This window comes from Chenopodium quinoa, unplaced genomic scaffold, assembly GCF_001683475.1.
Source record: "Chenopodium quinoa cultivar QQ74 unplaced genomic scaffold, ASM168347v1, whole genome shotgun sequence".
Classification (NCBI taxonomy): Eukaryota; Viridiplantae; Streptophyta; class Magnoliopsida; order Caryophyllales; family Amaranthaceae; genus Chenopodium; species Chenopodium quinoa.
In genome coordinates this window covers 5,600,030-5,618,145 of record NW_018743175.1, presented here as the reverse complement: position 1 = coordinate 5,618,145, position 18,116 = coordinate 5,600,030, and the positions used below count along the sequence as shown (strand labels likewise).

Below are 18,116 nucleotides of genomic sequence, written 5' to 3'. Positions count from 1 at the left end.
TATATGTTATGAATCAAATGCTAGATATTGAGATATTGCAATCGATATTTGCATATTCTTAAAGTAAATTAATAGTTAGGGTTTGATAGTTGCTTAGTGCGTGTATATTTTTTTTTTTAAAACAAACTTAGTGCGTGTATTTAATCTAAATATAAATCAACAATTCTTGTTGGTTAAAGTTCTTACAATAATGTAAACCTTATTGTTTGTAAGATGGAACAATATTCGAATTAGAACGTCATTAGGCTAATTTCTCCTCCTGAATGAATTTGAGTGTAAGCCTTTTGAAAATAATAACTTCATTAAAGTTGCAGGTGTACATCATGGCATATCTATCAGCCTTGAAAATGAAGATTTGATAAGATAATTGCATTAGAGTTAGAACCCTAATAGGCACGCAGTAGGAGGTAGGTCACTACCAATAAGGATGTTGAGACATCTTTAATTAGGTTGTCCTTGTAGAAAAGGGATCATATCACATTATCACATATGAATATATAGGAGTAATGGGAATAGCCCACATATATATGAATTTCCTTTTTTTTTTAATTAATTTTTTTTTAATATGGATTAAGAAATAAGAAATCCGAATGATGGATTTATATACTCACTTTGCTCCATTATTGTTCTTTTGATTAGAATTCTTTTAAAAGACCCAAAAAAAAAAAGAAAAAAAAGTAACTGTAGCTAGGAAGAGTAGAGTCATATTTATGTGTTCCATGAGCAAGGACACCTTATGCTCTATGCTTCCCAATTCTAGCAAAAAAATATACAAACAAAAAATAAATAATTAACACAATGATATACAATAAATAACAAATTATATATCGTTATAAACAAAAAAAATCACATTGTTGTTGAATAAAAAACTAATATATTATATTTGCACCGACGTTAATTTCTAGAAAATATAGTTGAAATTTGTGTTATTTTCCGTTCATATAACTCGTTTTTGTAAAACTTTTGCATTGTTAGTTTCAAATGTCTGTATTCTTTTGGTTCAACACAAATAAAGTTCTTTGTTAATCAGGATGACAAAAGGCATGGTACGCATAAATGCACCTAATATATGGTATTTATTAGTCGACAAAATTGATTGTTATATACGAAGTATATATACACCAATTTATCGTATAAGTTAGCAAAACACACAAGCTAGTTCAAGTACAAACCAACATGCATCTATTTGAAATAATAGAGAAACATCCAAAACCAACTACCACAATTACTTTCCTAATTATATATCAATTCTTATTAAGGAAGGTTGTTTTGTACTAGAAATTGTTTTTGATTAATTGATATACTTACAATCACACCACAAAATCTACATACATTATTGTAGCGTGAATTATTAAACAATAATAATATAAACAAGTTAACAAGTACAACAAAATAATTCATGGAAAGAGTAATAAAGCAAAGGTGTACTATTATACAACATCAAACAGATTTCATTGAATATTACTGGTGGGTTATGAAGATATCACAAAAGCTGATCTGAGAGAGCTTAATAAGCTAACCTGGATATCAAAATTAATAACCCACCTAATTACATTCATTAACGACAACGACCACGTACAACGATGGCGACTCTTATGAAGAACAGACAGAAGATCGAAGTAGCCTAGCTACAGAAATTAAAAAGCATCAGCATATACTATAAGTTTTAATTTGGTTTTAATAAGGAGAGAGACACCGCAACATTTGCTTGAGCAGCGAAAAATCCACTCCTTAGGCGGATATCTTCTCCAGCTTCCTACTTCCATTAATAACATAAACAGACAAAGTTTCAATTGAAAAAAAAAAAAAAAAAAAAAAAGTGTAGAAAATAAATGTGGTTTTTTTTTTTTGCCCTAAAAATAAAGAGAATGATGACTGGGATGAAGAATTACCTGGGGATGGTGAGGGCGCATGTTACTTGTCCTTTTCACCGTCGTTCCGGCATCAACCCAAATTGGATGTGGGGAAAGTGGGCCCACTGTTGATTTAAACATATTTAGAATATTTTTTTCATTGCAATATCCTTTTACATTGCAAATTGACATGAAACCCTAACATTTGACATAGGAACATAATAATAGAATTAAGTAGACGGTTGTAATCCGGCATTTTTTATTCATAAATTTAAGTCACAGGTTGGCATCAAGATTTGTTATCAAATCTCATTTACATCATTTATTCTTTAATTACTATTTAGCGAAGCTAAGGAGGGGTTGTATTAGTTTCGTTATAGAGCTCTATTAAAAATTGTTAGGAATTAGGATCCCGTAAGATTAGCAAAATCGTCCCGGTGACTCAGAATGACTTGTATACAACATGCATCAGCGCATGCATGAGATAACCATAAAAAATTAAAGATCTATCAAACTAGGGATCACTAATTACAGCAAAAATGAATATAATGCTCCACTCCTATGATTAGAGGTGAATATAATAAGTAAACTTACATTCTTGGCAGCAGCACTGAAAGCCTCTCTATGAGAAATATCAGGATTTTCAGCCTTAATACGCTGGATTTCCTCTCTGCACATACAGTTCATTTTAAGGTTGTTGTAGACATACATATATATAATTGAATGTAAGGGAATATATATATATATATGATCACTCACTTGATGAATCGGTTGTAAGCTGAAGGCACTCTCTGTCTTTTTTCCGGAGCTGTTATACAGCGGCACACCAAATGCAAATTTTAGCAAATAATATTTACAAACTTTTTTTTTTTTTTTTTTATATTCAATTAATAAGTTTACACATGAATAATAATAGAAACACCTTAAATTTGACAAGATAGTTAACCAAAAAAATAAAAAGAAAAAACTAGCTAATTTCTAGAGTTCAAAACATATGGATTTTTTTTTTTAAAGATTATGCATAACATGATTAGAGTATAAAAGTTGTTAATAATAGTAACAAATCATGCATAATTTTTCAATATAATCCGTATTCACACCACAAGAAAATTTAATTTTACAATATTCCTATAAATTTCCTAAAAAATAAACACTACAACAAACTTTTTTATTTTAATTTTATGCAATGATGATGATTATATAGACACATACAACTGTACAAGTAAATGATTATTACTTTCCCCTAAACTTCCGGATGACAATGATAGTAATATCTCTTTCATTCACTCACTAATCGACATATAAAGACAAAAACAGTATTATCTTTATAACCTGCACTGTCCATGGTTAATTACAGTAAAGTCCATTGTTAACTCATTTGTTATGAACCTCAAACAAACCCCTCTATCTCTAAAAAACATCCATGTTTATTTGTTCTTTCATATGTCTTCTTCATTTGATCCGATCAATATGAACAAACAAATAATTTACATGTGCCTTAACCAATTCATTTATTGAAGCAATCAATTAAGAGTTCCGATTTTGAAAAAAAGACAGTTCATCTATGTAAACAAAAATAGATTAGACATCAACACCTTGCCTAGACTTTTCACGCATTTCACTACAGAGTACAATTTAAGAGAAAATAAGCGATTTCTTTTGAATTTTCGCAAAAATTCAATACTCTTTCAAAAAAAATTGTGACTCGTATGTATTGCCTATCAGCGACTACTAGTATATATTTCGTGGCATTTATATAAAAAAAAAAAAAAAATTATTAAAAATATGACCGCAACCGCGGATGTAAGTTATGTACTTAATGGCAAAAAAATTGATTTGATGTAGCTTATATGCATAGAAATCAAATTGACCAAAGTAGACTAGTTCGTTGTTGCTTTAAATTTCAATAAATTGATTAATAGGCACCTATAGCTAGCTATGCCAAAGTAGAGAGTAAGAAAGTCTTGATCCAGTGCTGAAACAAACACTGAATCAATGACAAAGTTGCTGCATAAAGTTGACATATATAGGCATTAAAAGAACATCCATCCCCACCCCCCTTTTCTCTTCCTTAAACTATAAACCCATTAAAATTAGTAATAATAAAACTTAATTAACATGGAGTACTACAACTTGGGATGAATTATAATATGCTCACTTACGTCTGTTAGTGGTAGGAGCCCTCGGAAGCTCGTTTGGACCGCCTCTGCTTGATGATGGATTCATGTAGCTAGATGCACCATTTGGTTGTGTTAGTGAGAAATTTGGTGCTTGATTTGGCATCTCCCCCTATAAATGAAATGATTCATTAACAAGGTCTAATTTAATGGAAAAAAAATAATAAAATTATAATCAATACAGAATTAGAATCTTATTATTATGCTCTAAAATGAGCATTTAACTTGCATCAAGATGATACCTTCAATCAGGATAGTTTTATTCTGAATTCCTAAAATAGAAACCCTAGCTAATAAATTTGATATCATAGAGATAGTAGTAATACCAGACGATAATGGGAGTTGGGAGAGTAGTAGTTATGATGATGAGGCAAGTGATACTGACTAGCCGGCGGTGGCTGAAGTAGTAAAGATCGTGTGTTCGCCGGCAGGAGATGGGTGCAGTGCCCACAGCGGACCGTCACCGTCCTGTACAAGCTGCTTGATGGCACACTTACCTGTCCCAAAAAAATAATAAATTAAAACCCTAAAATAAATTCATAGAAGTAGAAACTAGATTAGGGATGGTTACAACAATAACAACCCAGTATGTATATAAACCCTGAGCACACTACAAGTCGTGTAACAACAACCCAGTATTGAACCGGACCGTGAACGCTAGCAACAAGCCGGTATGAATCATATCAAGTATGTAGATATTGAGGTGACGAAGAAATTGAGTGAATAAATAATAAAGTGGTAGTGAGAAGGAGATGATGAAAAGAGCGAGAAAGAATACCGCTAGGACGGTTTCACAGCGACTGCATTGGAGATAACAGAGTTGCTCAGAAGGTGAGAAGTGGTCCAATGACAAGCTTGTTGTTGTTGAAGAGGCAGCAGTGTTAGAGCTTGACATTTCCTTGGATCTCTTTCTTTCTTTTTAAATTGATTTGAAATTTGATCAATCCTTTGATTTTCTCAGATTTGATTTGATTTGATTTGATTTGATTTGATTTGATAGATGAAACCCCCAACACCTTGGATCCTTTCTATTTAATTTGCCTTTTTTTTTTTTTTAGCTTATTTTTCAGCTTTGTGTTGTTTTAATTTTCTGCTCAGAATGAAAAACAGGTGAGTGGGAAGAGAGAGAAGTAGATAGTGGGAATTGAAGAGCTGTTCTTGATCTACTAGTTAATTATAAGAGAGAGAGAGAGAGAGAGAGAGAGAGATAAAGAGTGTCCTTAGTTGGTTATCTCTCCTTCATTTTCATTCATCCCTATTCTCTAATTTGTTCCTTTATGTTTCCTTTTATAACCCATTTGCCTCTACACCTATATCATCTTAATGCATGTCAGTCTACCACTATGCATACATGTCATGTACTTTGATTCATTATGTTAAACGTTATGTATGTATGTAATGTGCACTTCATTATGCCTAACATTATGTATGTTATATTATTTATATAAAATTGTGTATGTGATGTACACTAGCTTCATTCTGTCTAATGTTGTGTATGTGATGAACACTTCATTCTATCTAATGTTGTACTGTGTATGTGACGAACACTTCATTCAGCCGAAAGCTATGTTTCGTATGTGATGTACACTTCATTCTGCTTAACAGCTATGTATGTGATGCACCTCAATCTGTCTGAGATTGTGTATGTGATGTACTCTTCATTCAATGTAACGTTATGTATGTGGTGTATACTACTTCACTCATTTTTCCAATGGTAGTTATGTATATGATGTATACTACTTTAGTTTGTCTAACATTATGTGTGTGAGATACTTCATTCAGTCTCACCATAAATGACCTCTACCTTTTTGGACTACTATCCGATTGATTCCAAATTTAATGATTTGTAACAATTGTTTTAACTGTACCTTTTACTCATAATTTATATTAGTGTTAGAGATGTGTCTATAACTGATGTGCTAGTTGTGTATAGTCAGAGAAGACACTTATTATGGATTTATGTACAAGAGTAATGACGATCTTCTACTTTCCTTTGTATGCCAAATTTTCTAGTGAATCCTTAATGCCACTGTATACATTGTCCTAACTCATTAATTAACAATATAGATTTTTAAACATAATCATTGTCTTACATAATATCTTGGAATCCAATCATATCTAGTGCATGCTATTCAGAATACTCTGTATATAATAACCTTTTTCAACATTCCAAATAGTTTTATGTTGATTATTTGCTAAATTAAATTGTGTATATATCTTAAGGCTTCATTCTCTTAACCTTAAAAAATAAGTAACAAGTCCAATATATAAGTGCAAATGGGTTCATTCAATTCTAATAAGTTGTAAGGTTCAATTACGCCTAATAAGTTTGCTCCCTTGCAATTAGGTCGATCTAATAATAAGATCCAATCAGCTAGGTTCAATAAGTTTCAACCATATCAAATAACTTCAGATAAGTTCATAAGACGTCAATTAAAGTGAATGCACCATTAACAAATTGGGAAATGGTAGGAAACAACACATTACAAAAACTTACGCACTAAGAAAAAGTGAAGATTGCAAGAGAAGACACATGATTACATGGGATCCCTAAACAACAGAAGATTGATGGGATAGAGAGTAGGTGAATACATATATAGGGATTATAACAAGTAAGAAATTCAATCCATAGAAGTATGTGAAGGTTAGCGGTATTCCCAAAGTATCCAAGTATAGTGTAGATAATAGCATGTATTTGTGTGAATTGAGAGATGAAGAAAATGAAGATGAAGCAGAAGCGCCAGATATGGGAGAAGACTAAGAAAGTGACATTTGCATATTGTTTTGATCATTCACTTGTTGCTTTCATACTTTTTAATTAGGGGCTACCACCCCACCTTTCTTTAATTTGCTTCTTCAATTCTATGTGGTTCTTATTTTCCTCTCCCCCCCCCCCCTTTTTTTTGTCCTTTATTTATTAATTTATTAATCTTAGGGATGATAAAACAATGTATGGTATGGCTCTTTTTTTCAATAGGTCAACCCGCTGTAATTTCTATAATATGGGCAAGTTTACACTATTACTATTCTTTGCCTGACGACTTGTAAAGTACTGTAGTAACACTATAGCTCCAAACTTCAAACAATTAAAGCATTTCTTACTTAAATTAATTAGTCTTACCACTTTCTTTGCATTTCATTGGTATGTGCGATTGTAGATAGTTACATTAGTCAAGAAATATTAACACCTAAGTTGATAAATATCGAGGGAGAGGCCTCTTCTTTTTTCTTTTTTTTTTTTTTTTTGGTTGATCCTATTGTGGTACCATGTGTGACTTTATGTAGAAATCAAATCACCCTATCATTAGTGAATTAAAAGTTTATTGCTCATGCTTCTTTGAAAGTGTATATGTAACTTAAATACTACGTATGAAGTAGTTATGAAGTGTCTGACTATGATTAAGTTAACTAGCGTGAAACTGTACCTCTAAAGTCTTATGATTATATGCATATATGTCACATTTTATCATCTTAAATTCTTAAATAAGTGTTCGTATCACACTCTAAGATTGCTATTTTATCTATAAGCATGTATGAAGGTGCCATTCGGATTCATATATAATTGCAAGATAGTGTATTTTATTGCTGATTCATATGCATCAAGCTAAGCTCAGCAAGCAAAGGGAGTTAAGGAGATTCGAGAGGAAAGACTAACATCTAAAACCATTAACTAGCAGTTGAAGAAATGCTCAAATATTATTTACTTGGCAGATATAGATATTAGTAGCTACAGCCAATTAAATAGCAAGGGTAGCAGATGTGGTAACAATGGAACTTCTCATAATCTTGAATTGGTCCTATATGCTATATATAGCTAGGTTTCATTAAATTTTGTATAGTATAATTTTTTGTATAACCATTTGAAAAATATCAAGCAAGTAGAGAAGAAACCATCAAATCCATAAAGTTACTAATCAATTCATAACCATTAATTAACAATAATTTCAATACATCATATTCCCTCGCAAAACTTATTTGTCTTGGGATCACATTCGCATGCCTTATCCTCTCGAGAGACATAAATGTATTGGATTCGAATATCCGATCTAAGTTTAATAGACTCGATTGTATATTCAATATTTCGGATCATGGAAAACATGATTAATTTTATATCACGAACAATCCATAATCAATTAATCACATATTGGAATTAAAAAAAGGAGGAACAAAAAAAACCTAATAGTTGCTTTGTATTCAAAGCCCGCAATATTCATGTCTTCTTTTTTTTTTATTTGGAAAAGACGCAATATTCATGTTTAGAAATAGATCAATTTTAATCTTTTTACAAAAATAATTTTTTGCCTTTTCGTTACTCCGTATCAGACAAACAATATTAAATTTTTTATAAGGCAAAGAGTATGCTCAACTGAATTTCAATTCTCATGATTTTATAATTGATTTTAGGGCTAGACAATTAAAATTACACCTCATATCTAAGTACATGCGATTTGGAGGTTTCGAATTATAAATGGGTCCACCGCTTAGTTTTAGGTTATTCGTATACGATGTTTTAATGTACGGCGTATTTAATAAAAAAATAATATAAAAAAAACGTACAAGTGGTAATTAATTAGGTGGATTAGAAACCGTTTGATGCGGAAGCAAAAACCCGCGGATAAAAAGCCTACATTCATTCATTCATTCATTCATTCATTCTAAACCTCCGGATCCGTCTCCGCCTCATCTGGGCTATACAATCATACATTGTTACTACTAGTATTATTAGTTTAATAAACTTGGATATTATGATTTTTTTTTTCTTTTAAATTTTATGGGTTGAGATTTTACTTTTTACGATTTGACCACTCAATCACTCTCTACTTTTGCATGCAGATGTGAATTTAATTCAGTAAAGCCAAATATCTGTCTTCCTGTCTCAGCTTTGTCCTATTAATTATTTTCTACCGCTATACGAGTACTACTCTTTTATCCAAAAATAAAATTAGGGAAATTATCAATGATACCCCCCAGGTTCGGACTTTTCTCAATGATACACTTCATTAAACTTTCATTATCACCGGTACACCTAAACTTTTTCCTAAATACCTACAGTAACCTTAACGTTAACTAAACGTTAATTATGGTCGAAACCGACGAAACTCACCTTCCCTGCCAATCCCCTGTTCCACCATTCACACCAATATAACTCCCCGCTCCTCTCAATTACCCACGCATCACCACTTCACGCCCCCACAACGCCACCACAATTTCAACCACCATCCACCAAACACAACCGGCAGCTCGCCACCTCACCGCATCACCAGCTCCAACTCCCACGCATTCCCACACCCAGACCACCTCCAATCACCACCGCAACAACTACAACAGCAACAGCCACGCATCCCCTACATCAACCTCAATTAATTACAGCACTGTCACTACCCAGAGCAGCGCCTCTAGCTTCGCAATTCCCCTTTGCAACCGCTACCACCATCTCCAACCACCGTCAACATCAATTAGAGAGAGAAAGTGAGAAAAATAGATGGAAGATTTGGATGATTATTCCAGAGAGAAATAAGCACTAACCTCCCCCATTAATCCAAACCCCCCCCCCCAAATTTCGACCTTGCTGACCAACCCTGTTTCGGGGTTTTCTGATGTCCTGCGGGAGAGTTACAATTCCGAGACTGGAACCGGACGCCTGTACCTGCAAAACAAACGGATGCTCCGAATGATTGGAGATCTGCCTCCGACGGTCAAGTTAGTACTTGATTAAGGAGTAATTAATGCGGAAATTAAAGTGATTGGGTCTCTCTAGGTGAGAGTGTTTAATGTGTGTAATCTGCATCATCTCCCTTAATGAGGATTAAGGGAGGTATTTATAACCTTGGGAAACGTGTCAATCTAGGTTTAGGTTAACCTTGGGCTGATTGGGCTTCCCTCGGAAGTTGGGCCTGGGTGGCCGACTTCTCCATTAGGCATGGAGTATGCCACGTGTCATGACATAATAGGTCCAAGGCGGACGAATAAGCGTGTGCCACGTGGCAAGCCCTGAGAGGTCCAACTGGGGAACACTTGGCAGGACCTGATTGGCCCACGTGGCGCATTCCGATTGGTGGGAGCAAAATCCCCTAATCAAACCCCATCCCCCAATTTCGGCGTCGCTAACCTCCCCCATCCTCCGATTCAAGCCGCGTCGAACTCCCTGCCCCGAGTTTGCGTCAAACCCAATGTCGGGTTCGGTTTAGTGGGTTTTCGAATGGTTTTGAGGTTGGCTGGGTTTGGGTTAATGGGGTTTTGGGGTTGGGTTGACTGGTGGTTTCGGTCTGGTGGGATGGTGGTTCTAGGGTTTGGATTTGGGTGGTGGCTGAATTGGTGTGGCGGTGGTGGTTTTTCAACGGTGGTGGCTGAAGTGGATTCGAGGTAGGGTCGTGGTTGGGGGGTTGTGTTATAAGTTGGCTGTCAAGTTGTGGGGGTTTTGAGGTTTGTGGTGGTGGTGGTGGGGGTGGCGCCACAGTGTTGTTGGCCTAGTTGGTGGAAGGGGTTGGAGGAAGGCCATGGTGGGAGATCAGATGATGGAGAAAGAAGGTTTTTTTTTTTTTTTTATTTTTAGAAATAAGTTAAAAATAGTTAATTAATTTTTTTTAAGTTAAAAAAAATTGAAAAAAAAACCAAAACTAACGTTTTTTTAATGGAAAGGGTACGATGGGTATTTAGGAAAAAGTTTAGGTGTACCTGTGATAATGAAAGTTTAATGAAGTGTATCATTGAGAAAAGCCCGAACCTGAGGGGTATCATTGATAATTTCCCATAAAATTAATACACACTCGGTTGCTTTGCCTATATACTTATTGTTTATACTCCCTCCGTTTATTTTTTATTGCCTCTTATTAATCATTCTTATAAATCTAATTGGTAATGGGGTATTATAAGGCAAGAAAGAATGATTTCCACATGACATTTATTAGTCAAGAGAAGACAGACGACAAGGTACGTACCTTGTCACCTTGAGACTAATAAGTGATTTGATGGACAATGACAAAAAGAGTATGATACATAACTACGTAATTATGTTGACCTAAGTTAGGATATACGTTGAGATATGGAAACAAATGCCAAGCCTGTTGGAAGAGTATTGGGGGATTTTGTATTATGTGTGAGTGTATGTAAAGATTTGGTTAGAGTCCTTTCTTCTTAAGTCTTAACCATAATCTCGAATATTTAGGCTAACTTGGAGTAAAAGTTATGACATAGACTACCATTTGGTGCAATATTTCGTAGTTCCAAACACCAAGTAGGTTTTTTGGGACCTTTTTGGATATCATGAGAATCACCTCAATGCATAATCTTTTCGGGTTCAAATATTTTCTTTATAGGCCAAACTTGGAGGCTAATACAGGAAATAGCACCAATTTTAGACGTTTTAATTAGGATCTTATGTCAAACACTTTCAGAATTGTGGGGATGCATCCCTGGTTCATATATATGGCATTGTTTGGAACCATATATGACCAATAGTCGATCACTTAAAGGTTTGTGGTGACCTTGAATTTATGAAACAATTGCGAAAAATGTATATTTAAATGATCAAATTGACAATTTCACATCCAAATGACCTTCTGGGTTGTCGTGGGATCGTCCAATGGAGAGTAGCGACTGAGTTATTGTATAATTATTGTAGAGTGTCTTTAACTTTATAAAGAGAAGTGTATTGCACGAAAATTTGAATTGATTAGTACTATTATATAATTTAGAACTTGAAATATAAGAAAAAGCATAATAAGAAGGTGATCAGGTAGCAGAGATGCATTGTGTATGTTAAGGTGGATGTATTGATCAACAATTAGTCATATCCAAGTCTACAATCTTTATCTTTCAAATAAAAGTGAATATAAGTTCCAAACCCTAAGGTAAGAATATCTTTTTCGTTATATAACAATTTCATTGTATAAAACTACTCCATGAACCGCCTCAAAACTAAATTTAGACGGAAGTAGTAAACCACTAAGGCTCTTACACGTTGGTGTTCAATCCGTCCTACACGAGCAGGACCAAAAGACTTTTGGTAGTAATGTAAAGTCGTAAACTCAGAACACAATTACCCTAGGCCTTCATCTGAAAGTGCATGTTTGTACATTATTTGCCCACTTTCTGGCGCCCCACTTATAAATCATCTAAAGGCATGGCTTATCACACCCTCCACTTGACCATAATATAGCCAAACGAATTATATTTTGAGTCAATTTTAATCGTTTTCCTTGAATGCTGTCAACAAGTGGTCCTCTTAGCTAGTTCATTAGGACAACGTGGGACACTAATAAAACATTAGATGGATTTTATTTATGTGCTGTCTAACCCATGCCATTTAATGTTGTGAAAAGTTACAAACAAGACTAGCTAACGATTTTTTTTTCAAGCCCAATTTTCAAGGAACATCCAACATATATGGACAAACTCGAACCACCAATGCTAGCCATCTCTCTAGCTTATATGCTACGTGAATTATTATATTGAAACAAAAGCTTCTTCAATTCACCCTTTAGGGGCCATTATATTGAGATTTTGGTGGAGAAATATATTATAACGGATTGGAGTGACCCAAGGAAATAGGTATTGACAAAAAAGGAAAAGAGTTTTATTTAAAAGATCGATTTTTATTAATTAATGAGTTTTATGAAGTAACATCTAACTACTCACTAGTCTTCATCGTTTTTGAATGGTTATAATTCCTTGATTGGTACATATACATAGCTTAAGTTGTCAATTTTGTTTATATACTTCAATATGACAAATATAATTTTTTTTTTTATGATGATACTGTGTACTATACTATACATTTACTTTGTACAAAATAATTTAAATGGGGTTATTAATTTAATTAAGCATAATGTTACATACAATACATTTCCTCTTCAATTTGATAGATTATATTATTGTATGTAAACCTTTTTTTTAAATTAATTTTTCATTTGAAAGCGAAAGTACGAGTAAAACCTAATAAGATATATATACGGACTATATATAAAATACTTTGTATTATTTGAGAATTGAGATTAACCAATCCTACTCTTAGGAACTTTTTTATTATTTTAATTCAATTTAAACTATAATTTATTACTATTTTTGTTTGGGTAAGGGCTAAGGAGGTAGGTTAATAATGTGGCAGATCGTCTCATTTAGAAACTAATACATTTTATGGTTTTAGCAAAACCCAACTAATAAGATAGGTATATATTCTGACAACCTATGAAATTTTGGAATTGTTTGGCTTTTGGAGAACATAGATGTGAAAGTTTTGATCTTTACATACATTTTCTTTTATTAGCTTATTACAGAATACAAATCTGTCATTTTTGGAGCATTTCGTGCAATTAAAATTGTGAATTGATTCCAAAGTGCAATCAAACAATTACGTTACTGGAGTTTATTTGATCAATATGAATCATATACCACACCTTTCTCAGTTCTTACATACCTTGATTATTCTTCCACTCAACATGTCGTCAACATAAATCGAAATCACTTACTCGATTCCTTGATCTCCATATGAATGAGGAGAAAAGTGATTTTCATTTTGATACCTTGATATTTAACCTATATGACAATCAAATGGTTGCACAAATAGGAATTCCATATGTAGTTTTTGTCTTATTATGTACAAGTATATATTGTGTTGTCTCCTGCTAATAAAAGTACTCCCTCCGTCTCATAATGCAATTCCTCTTTTCCTTTTTGGGTAAACCAAAATGCAATGTCTCTTTCTATTTAAAGGTTGTACTTTTTGACATTATTACCCTCTTTTTGATGAGTTGTCATATTTTTTCCTTTTCTTTTTTGTACTTTTAACATCAATTTCCAACACTTTCTCTTTCTATTTCTTAAATTATTCCCAACTATTTTTTTTCCTCTATCTCTCTCTAACTCCACATGCACATATGTATTTCTAATCGAATTTACAACTTTCTTAATACCCGCGTAAAAACCCAAAGAGGCATTGTATTATGAGATAGAGGAAGTACCATTTTTTTCCATGTACCAATTAGTAAGTTTAAATGAATTCTAACATGTACAAATACAAGATGACGTAATTAATAAAATCCTAAGGCTCTGATACCTTATGAAAGATCAATAGTAATTAAAGATTTATTACTCTTGTACGGTGCCTAGTGTTGCATATATATACGAAATAATTTTAGATTTACACACCTATATTATATGTAGGTAAATATATACTCTATTACGAGTATTTTATATTTTAGATACATATTAAGAAATAAATTCAATCACTATTCATATTTATTTTTATTTTACAAAAGTGATAACTTTTTCAGAACTTTCTACCAAACAGAGTAATAGATTAGTGGATCCCTCTTCCTTCCCCTGTTCCTGATGAACCTTGCTGGGGTGTCTCTAAAGATGGTCAATTTTCTGTTAAATCTGCTACATGGTTGGCTCACGACCTCCCTTCTTCTTCCCCTAAATGGGAGTTTCACTGGTTATGGAAATTGGATATCCCGCCTAAGATTTTTTTTTTTTGTGGCAACTCTTCTGTAATAGCGTTCCTACTAGACACACTCTTGCCTCCAGAAATATTGATATTCCATCCCTTTGTGTTTTTTTGTAATGCTCACCCTGAGTCTCAACAACATTTATTACTTCATTGCCCTTTCGCTTCCGCACTATGGTCTTCTCCCTCAGTATGTCACTGGATTGGGGCTCTTTGTCCCTCTTCCCAACTCCTAGATTTTTTTTTCGTACAATCAAACTTCACTCTTCTCATCTTCTCCCTAAGGTTGCTATCCTTTTTTGGAGTATTTGGAAATGTCGTAATGCAGTTATCTTTAAGAGCTCATCGCCCAGCATAACTGTTGTCTATATTCGTGCTTTCTCTCTTTTTAAGGAATGGCAAGCTCGTTCTTTTTTAGATTCTATTTACCAACCCGATAATTTGCCCCACTACTAGCCTCTACATCCGACTTCCAATAGCGTCACTTGGTCCCCCCCACCGATCGGATACTGTAAACTTAATTTTGATGGCTCAGCTACACTTAATTCAGCTTCAGTGGAGTAGTGCTTAGGGATCATTTAGGGAATCATATTGCTAGTCGTTCATACAACTTGGGTTCTTGTTCAGCTTTTCTTGCTGAAGCTATTGCCCTTCGTAATGGTCTTCTTTTGGCATAAGACCATAACATCTCTCATATTTTCACTGAAGGGGATAATTTAACTGCCATTAATATTTTCCAAGGCCATTTTAGCTGTCCTTGGAAGCTTCACCTCCTAATGTCATATATCAAGACAATTTTGGAATTTTTTCAGGCTTTCAAGTCTCAACATATTTTTAGAGAAGAAAATCGGGCTGCAGACTATGTTGCTTCTCTTGGTTACTCTACTCCAACTCATCAAGATATTGACCCTTTTATGGACAACAAGTTTTCTTATTTTTTACTCTTTGATAAATTAGGTCACGGTCTTGTGAGAAGACGGTCGTGTATTTCACTTTCAAAAAAAAAAAAAAAAATATTAGTTACTAACCCATATACTAGCTAGACAAAACTAGACTCAAAAGGAGTGCTTTTAAACTTAAGACAAAACTAGTATTATTAGTACCATACTAGGTATCCCTAATGTTCCTCTTATAGGGAGCTAAATATGAAGGATAAAATGACATAAATCATAGGGATTATAAATCCAAGTATAAAGTAGTAACGCTAATACATCTTTTTAATTATGAAAGCGACTCCAAATAAAGCTTAATTTGCTGACAGTACAATATATTGATCTATATGAACAGCAGCATGCATGTATGCATGCATACCTATAATTGTCTTGGCATAAGTAGGTCTAAATTAACATATGCATCCTTCTTTAACAGTGCATAGATTTATCAGAGAATCTTAGCTTAAATTAATTAGCCTTTTTCAGTTTTGGCTTTTTCTCTAGTTTGACTTGTTGTATTCATACTTTGGATATTACGAGTAATATTAGCTACGTTTGTACCACCTTGTTCGTTTGACTATATAGATGACTACTGTCTTTTCTAAGTATTCTCGATACCTAATCTAATTTTTACTCGTATTAGTGTTGGAATTCTGGTACTTAGTGTGTGTACTATTAGTTGCATATTTTCACAATCAATTTTTTGATTAGATTCCTTTGTGGTTATGATAGAAGATGGGAATGTTATAGCTAATAATCTGCAAAGACGGTTCCAACAATCGAGGGCCAGCAAGCTAAGAACTTATATACGGAGTAGATCATTATATAAATGACTTTTAATGTTTACCTTGATTTGTAAGAGCTACGTAGTAATGTAGTTCAATAAAGTAGATTCGCTCGTGTAAGGGCCTTCAATGGCCTTATTAGTAGCTTACGTCCAGAACAAATATAGGATTGAATGGTTAAATTAGTTGAAGATGTGTGGTAAGATATCCATCTTCCTTTTACAGGTTTTCGGGCTCAAATCTCTATAACATCATCTAAGAGTCAATCTACGTACAATTTACTACATACTATATTTTATTTTGATTGTGAGATCAAAACACCTTCTAGCAACCAGCTTTCAGTTTTCGTGTACTTAAGTAGAATTTATCCAACGATAATAGATATAAGTTGAGATTATTCCGTAAATCCTTATATACTTAGTTTATATGCTACATAGTATCAATTGTTAATTTTGATTGAAATACAAAATATATATATATATATATATATATATATATATATATATATATATATATATATAAAATAAAAATAAAAATTGTTAATAAAGCAATTGAGGTGTAACAATTTGGTGGTTAAAGAAAAGAAAACTTAAAAATCACAAGTAGTATCTAGCACATTATTATGCTTGAAGATTTAAGTATGAGATTCTATGTGACGATAAAGGAATTGAAATATTATTTGGACATTAATATAAGAAAGGATAATTGAAGATAATGAGAATGTATATCTTAGCATGTAGCCTGAAACCAGAGCCACAAGAATGCTAAGCATAACCCCACAGATGTTTGCTGCTTGCAATGGCAAATTCGTCGACCATTCCATTAACTTGATGTATCATTTTGAACTTTCATGATATCAACCTATCTTGAATTATACTTCGTATTTTGTTTGTTACACTATATATATATAAGTAAGCCAAAAAACCGAGGATATATGTCTATAATAACCCAAAATGGTTGCACACTGATGTGTATTTTGACGGTTTATATTTGATGGAAGGATTTGAGTGATTTTAATGGTGGAAATTTGAAAGATAGTCTTAGAAGGCAACGACTTCTAAGTTTGATTTTAGGAGTAACGATCCCAAAACCCTAGTTAACAACTAGTTTGAACCTTAACAAAGTTCTCTTCAAGCAAAAGCTCAATAATCTCAAATTATAATTCATAAAACATCCTCCTAAAATAATTGACATACAACTAGTATATATAGGAAAAATAAATCTATCCTACTTGCCCTGCAAGCAAACTAAATAAAAAGCCCTAATAATTAATTAATGAACCAAGAGAGCCCACTAATTAATTAACACAACTTTGGAAGCCCAAGGCCCCATAACTACTACTAAGAAAATAATAAAAACATTATTAAAAACTCACTTGTAAAACCCCTACTTTAAGAGTAAGGTAAAACCAAGAGAGTACCTAAATAAAGAAAAATAATAGTTATAAGGAAGGGGACTCGATTCACATCATTCCCTCCCTCTTAAAAAACAACTTGCCCTCAAGTTTCGTTCGGAAGACAAGGTACCAAGTCACTAGCCCTCATAGTAGCGCAAATTCCCGCTCCAAGAAGTACTTGAAAAGTATCATAATTCTCCCTATGCACAATCTTGAAAGGTCCTTCCTCTAATGGTTCATTCTTACCTCTAGAATTATTAAAGATTTTTTGAGCATTTAAAGATAAGAAAACATACTCACCAATCTCAAAAGGGTGTTGGTTTCTCAATGACAACATATTAGCCCTTCTTTCCTTTTTGTTAAGTTTAGGCATAATCAACAACTCTCTAGCAGGAGCTTGAATAGGTGGCGCCTTAGGGGGTAAAGGATGTAATTGGACTCTCTTATCCCCAACCTTCACTGAATAAACATTTGTAACACCATTAAATAACACCCCTCGATCATATTGCCAAGGACGACCCAAGAG

At 33.4% G+C, this 18,116-nt stretch overlaps 1 pseudogene; it reads right to left on the bottom strand.

The window, feature by feature from the left end:
* Positions 1–1,409: 1,409 nt before the first annotated feature.
* LOC110732738 lies at positions 1,410–5,312 on the bottom strand (annotated as a pseudogene).
* Between the last annotated feature and the right edge of the window lie 12,804 nt (positions 5,313–18,116).